The sequence below is a fragment of the Hypanus sabinus genome, chromosome 8 (assembly GCF_030144855.1).
Source record: "Hypanus sabinus isolate sHypSab1 chromosome 8, sHypSab1.hap1, whole genome shotgun sequence".
In the NCBI taxonomy this organism is placed as follows: Eukaryota; Metazoa; Chordata; class Chondrichthyes; order Myliobatiformes; family Dasyatidae; genus Hypanus; species Hypanus sabinus.
Genome location: NC_082713.1, coordinates 146,806,149 through 146,812,148, shown reverse-complemented (window position 1 = coordinate 146,812,148; position 6,000 = coordinate 146,806,149). Strand labels below are relative to the sequence as shown.

At 43.7% G+C, this 6,000-nt stretch overlaps 1 long non-coding RNA gene across 1 annotated transcript in view; it reads left to right on the top strand.

The window, feature by feature from the left end:
• Window positions 1-2,577: 2,577 nt before the first annotated feature.
• Window positions 2,578-6,000, top strand: part of LOC132398559 (uncharacterized) — a 57,711-nt gene continuing 54,288 nt past the window's right edge. Inside the window, exon 1 of the long non-coding RNA XR_009513694.1 lies at window positions 2,578-2,988. This is a non-coding gene — a long non-coding RNA (uncharacterized LOC132398559). The remainder of the gene's footprint in view (window positions 2,989-6,000) is intronic.

Genomic DNA, 6,000 nt, shown 5'->3' with positions numbered 1-6,000 from the left:
CACCTCCCCTAGGCAAGAGTTCTAAGCAACCACCACTCTGTGTGTAAAAAATGTCTCACAAATCTCAAATCAAAATTCCTCCCTCACCCGAAACTAAATGTCACTCTGATGTTGACATTTCCAATCAGGGAAAAAACTCTGTCAATTGCATCTATGCCTCTCATTATTTTATATACTTCTATCAAGTCAACACACAGCATGCTACAGAGAAAATAAATCCACACTTGTCTATGTTCTCCTTAGGGGGAATGTTCTCTATTTCAGGCAACATCCTGGTAAATATCTTCTGCACCCACATCAGATCCTCCACCTCTTTCCTGTAATACAGTGACCAGAAAAGCCCTTAATATTCAAGATGTGGCCTGACCAAAATTTATACAGCTGCAACATGACTTCTTAACTTTTACACTTAAAACTTCAACTGATAAAGGTAGTTATGCTGTCCGCCCTCTTTATCACCTTTTCAACTCATGTGGTCATTTTCATAGAGCAATGGACAGCATCCCAAGATCTATTTGCATATCAGAGCTCCTGCAATTTATGGTATATTTTCCTTTTAGATTTGACTTCCCAAAGTGCAACATCTCAGAGCTTCACTGAGAAAGGAAGTCGAGCACGTAGGAACTAAAAGTCAGGAGTCTTTTCCTATCCCGTCTCTGATTCCTCTAAAGGATTTTTTAGGATATTATTGAGGCACATCCAGTTTTACTGTGTCTAATCCTATTAAGGCTTTCCTTAACTTGGCTGCATAAAATTCTGTGCAGTGAAGCAATGGCTAAATTGGAGACCATCAGTCTTCTTACCCTGTATTGGAAACATGTTAGAAAAGATCAGGGTAGCAGAGATACACTTTATCTACTGGGAAGCAGCCAATCCTTGTGCAACGAGAGGCACTAACTGTGGCAGTCAGTACCAGGAATCTGTCTCCAGGATGGATGGGTAGATCAATGGAGTGCTGTAAGTATGCAGTTAGATCTCATGTGTGACCAAAGTTAATTAATGCATTGTTTGCAGGGTTTTGACTCAAAAAAATCAACTATTCCTTTCCTCACAACAGATTGGTTCTTGGTGTCAATTAATGCATTTTTGATTGGTATATGCCAACAACTGTATCACCAGCTTCACACACTTCTGAAAGCAACACATCCACCATGTTCACCAATAATCTCTGTCAAATCATAGCTAACCCAAGAACTTCACCCAAGCTCACTGCAGTCAAAAAATGCTCAACCCTCTCTTTTGCTACGTAAAGAAGATGCAAAAAAAAATTAAGTAGCAGCAATTAACCTGAGAAGCACAGGTCTGGCTGTAACATCTCTTTATGGCAGAGAAGGTGTAATCATTGTTTATCCCTAATCATAGAAGAATAACGCAGGTAGATAAAGTCGGGGAGAAAGCATGTGAGATCTTTGCCTTCATTCATCACAACACAGAACATAAAATCATTAAGGTCACGGCACAACTTCATACAAAATTGGTTAGACCATGGCTGGAATATTGCGTGCAATTCTGGTTGCCACAATATAGGAAAGATCTGACTGCATTGGGAGGGTGCAGAGGATTTTCACCAAGATGTTACCTGGAATGGAGCATTACAATTACGACAAGGGATTGGATGGTTTGGGTCTGTCTGCCATGGAGCAGGTGATGCTGAGCAGGAAATGAATGAGGTACAAAAGATTATGAATTATGAGAGGTGTGGATAGGGTAGATAGAAAGAAATGTTTCCCTCAGTCTAGGACTAGAGGTCATACATTTAAGATGAAATATAAGAAGTTTAAAGGGGAGCTGAGGAAAAGTTGTTTCATTCAGAGAGTGGATGCAATCTGGAATTCACTGACTGAGTAGTTGGTGCTGGAGGCAGATTGACTTGGAATATTTAAGAAGCAACTAGAATGCTTGAATTGCCATTGTATAAAAGGCTAAGGTCTGAGTGCTGCAAATCAGATTAGTATGGATAGGTATTGGGTGATCAACATAGATATTGTGGGCCTCTTTCTTTGTTATATGACGCAAGTCTAAAATAAAACTATTGACACACCTAATCTCCTTTCTCATATCCCATCACTTCATCATCCCACATGTTTAAGCAGAGATTCTTATTTTCTCCAGAAGTTTCCACTGGCCTTCCATCACTGCATCCCAGTTCCTGGATAGTTCCTTTCTTTATCAATGAGCCATAAGCTACTCAGCTACTAAAACCGCATTTAATTTAGAACTTAAACCAATGGCAGAGTCTGTGTACAGCAAGTCAGTGTTGCGAGTGGCCTGCACAGGGGCAGCTCAGTGAAAGTGGCAGCTCTCTCTCCACACCAGCAGCTCACACGGTCTCTGCTACAGATAACGAGACAGCCGGCTTACGTACATCAGGCAGGTGGCTGTTACTTGGAAGCAAGTTGAAGGATTTGGTGTGACACAGAAACTACTGATTCCACATAGGCATATTAATCATTTACTTATTAAAAAAAATTGACCAAGCATTGAAGTTCCCCCGAGTGACACAAACAACAAAACTAATATTCAACAAATAGATACCTAGCTAAGAGTGTAGGCAGGCCTTCTTAGTCTGGAGCATACTTTCCCAATGATTCTTCAGCATGGGTCGTGACCTCTGTCTGAAGCGAACCCTGGGGACAAAAACAGAAGGACCAAGCCTCCCGCATCTACTATTCTTCTACCTCTGGGGTGCTTGTGCTGCATAGGGCAAGCCAGCCAAAGAGAAACAGCAGCTGCACCGTTTACCCAACCCGGCAGAAGAGGCTTTCGACCGGCAACTAATTCAACCCTCCATGTGACAATGGCTTAGCGGAATGGCGGTTAGCACTGCTGCCTCACAGCTTCATGGACTCGGGTACAATCCTGACCCTGGGTGCTGTCCGTGTGGACTTTTAACTTCCTCCCTGTGACCACTTGGGTTTCCGCTCTCACACCTGACGATGAGCTGGTTTGAAGGTCAATTGTCCAATGCAGTTGCTTCCTGTTCTCCAGGTGGGTAGTAGCAGAATTTGCTTGGTACGTGAGAGAGAACAAGTCACTGGGAAATAATTGAGGAAATAGGATTGATCGATTTACTGGGCAAAATGGCATGCTCAGTGAGTTAAAATGGCTACTTTTCATATCATAGATCTGGAATATGGGTAGAATTGGAGAAGAGTAATTGATGGTCCACTAGGAAACAAACCAGGAGCCAGGAGAGCTCTGAATGCTACAGTGGAAACAGTGTACCTTGTTCCCTTATAAGTCCAGGCTTCAGCCTCATCTCCATGGTGCAGTTACTGAAAACTGTTCAGTAATACGTTTCCCTTCATTTCTAGAATACTGAACTGCGGGCTGTATTGATGGCCATTGTCACAGCAGGGGCACTACAAATCCTTACATTCGTCCTTTCCCCGACTGGAGGACTTATCTAGAGGCTCCAGGCAGTGGAATCGCTGTTTTCACAAGCCAGTAGTCTTCCCCATGACTGCATCCCATGTGTACTATATACACTTGGATTTAAAGGAGACTGAAAGAGCAAGTTTTGTGCACAGAGAGTAGTGGATGAAGCAGTAGAGCTGAGTGCAATTACGTTATTGAAAAGGCATTTAAACAGGTACGTGGATGAGAAAGATTTAGAACAGGGGTTCCCAACCTGGGGTCCACAGACCCTTTGATTAATGATAAGGCTCCATGGTATAAAAAAGGTTGGGAAGCCGTGGTTTAGAGCGATATGGGCCAAATGCAGGCAAATGGGATGAACAGAGGAAGGTATGAATGAATTGGGCCGAAGGTATGACTCAGTTAATCTATGCGTCTGTGTTTTCCTCCTTTGTGCATAGTTAACACTGGTGCTGGCTAGTTGTCACCCTCTGTTTTGTTATAATAAGATTAGTCTGCCGCCAAGCCACTGAGTGTTGACCCGTGCCACACTCTGTGTTCAGAGCACACCTAGAGGAGAATAAAGAAATGGAATCCCTCTTGGATTTGGAACATTTCTCAGTTGTCACAAAGCAATGTATTAAATCTGCTTCGTAACGTGTCACCTGTGACCCTGCAGTCTCTGTAGAGACAGACCCCTTGTCTGTTGTTCTCAGGCAAGAGAGAGTGAAGGGAGCTTTGGTCTGCTTAAGTAGTATGTATCATGCAGAAATAGATAAGGTGTTGTGATGTGTTGCAAACAAACTGAGCTCCCGTCAGGAGGGAACCTGACCTGTAAAAGCCACAGAGACCAAAATCTCACCCTGCAACTGAAATTATGTCCAAATTGAAGCGCGAGCAGATTTCTGCGAGGGTTTCCACACTGTAAAAACCAGGCAGCTTGTATGCTGTTTCTCCCGGAAATTCTGGGATATACCTTTCCACTGAGGACGTAAACTCTCCTCCTGTCACCTTCAGTGGTCATCCTTTGATCCATGTTTTCTGCCCATTCTCCCAGTCAGGCTGCACTACTAATCCCTCCAATGCCTGCAAGCAGTTGATTTTGTTCAGGAGCCTTGAAGGCCAGCCAGAAGCCCTTCAGCATCTGGCACACCATTCCCTGTACACTTCAACTGCTTTTAAAACTCAAGAAGGCATCAAACATTCATAAAACCATTGCTATTACAAGGAAAATCAACCAGCGACTTACCCAAGGTTCTCTTTAAGCAACTGAGGGGTGGGATCCTCCCTGCTTCAAACACCTGCTCTGCGTGTGACGTTCAGAGAGAAAATTACCTGGAACATTGAGTTGCAAGTGACACCAAATCAACATTGACATGAACTGATGTCACAATCTGCCTGCTCTGTACACTTCCCGAGGGGAAGTAACTACATGGGCGAACTCCCTTACCAATGGTCCTCGTATCCTTACTCCCTTACTCCGTTACCACCTCTCTCGATGGTGAGAGAGTCCGCTGGTCCTCGCGTCGGGGAACTCGGGCAAGCCATGTGGCAGATTGTAGCATTGGTACAGCAGGCTGTTCGTCAACCCTCTCTTTGTGACAGGGACGATATACCCCTCTCTCTTGTTAGTGGGAGACGGAGCCTGTCTGACGTGTTGAAGTGTTGGCACGGACAGTAGTGTTTGATGGACTCTAGATCATGGTCTCTGGGGGCTTTGCTGGTGCTTGCATGGTGGGTGGGTGGGGGGGGGGGTTGTTGGTTATGATGCTTTTGCTGGAGCAAGTGGGGGGAGGGGCAGATTGACAGGTTTGCTGCTGTGCGTGGGGGGGGGGGGGGAGAGGGGGAGCTCTGTATTCTAGCATTTTCTGCCATTCATTCTTTGGGCTTTTTTTTCTGTTTTGTGGATGTTTGTGAAGAGTAAGGATTTCGGGTTGTATTCTGTATAGATAGTCTGATATTAAATTGAACCATTGAACTGAAGTATTGGTTCATGGGTTTCCTAACAAAAATGCACACTTGTGAGCATCAAACAGCACGTTAGAGCTGCTTCAGGTTTCTGCACCATTAACTACTATAGCAAACATAGGTGTAGAGATGTTGAGGCAGATCCAAGAAAATGCAATGATTTTAAGACTTTGCCTTCAATGACCCCCACATTTTCTCCACTAATTAAACATTAATCTCTACAGAGCAAAGAGATTTTCAGCAGGAGCTGTGAGGAAAGCTCAAGAGGTGCTGAATAGTTGCAGGATGAAAGTTAGCGTGGAAATCACTCTCAGTAAAGTATAATTGAAGTCTTAAAACTCTGCTTATCTGCATAACCAGTGTTGTTCACACTGCGATGATATGAATTATTTATGCATACTGAGACTAATTCCAAACAGAAAGAGTCTTAAAATAGAGATAGACATTTCAAAACAAATAACCAACTTAAAAACCAGGCTATTTGGTAGGAGTGAACAAAGGACTTCATTTCACAACTGCCCTCCTATTCTCGAATAAGCTATTCTGCTATTTGCATTCGAGGCCAATTCACATGGATAGGAGCCTTTGCTTTGAATATGAAGTCCAGTTGATTTCATTCTGAGGTCCTGCTCTGGGGTTACAAACAATAGGAATGCAACCAAGGAGGTTCAGGCC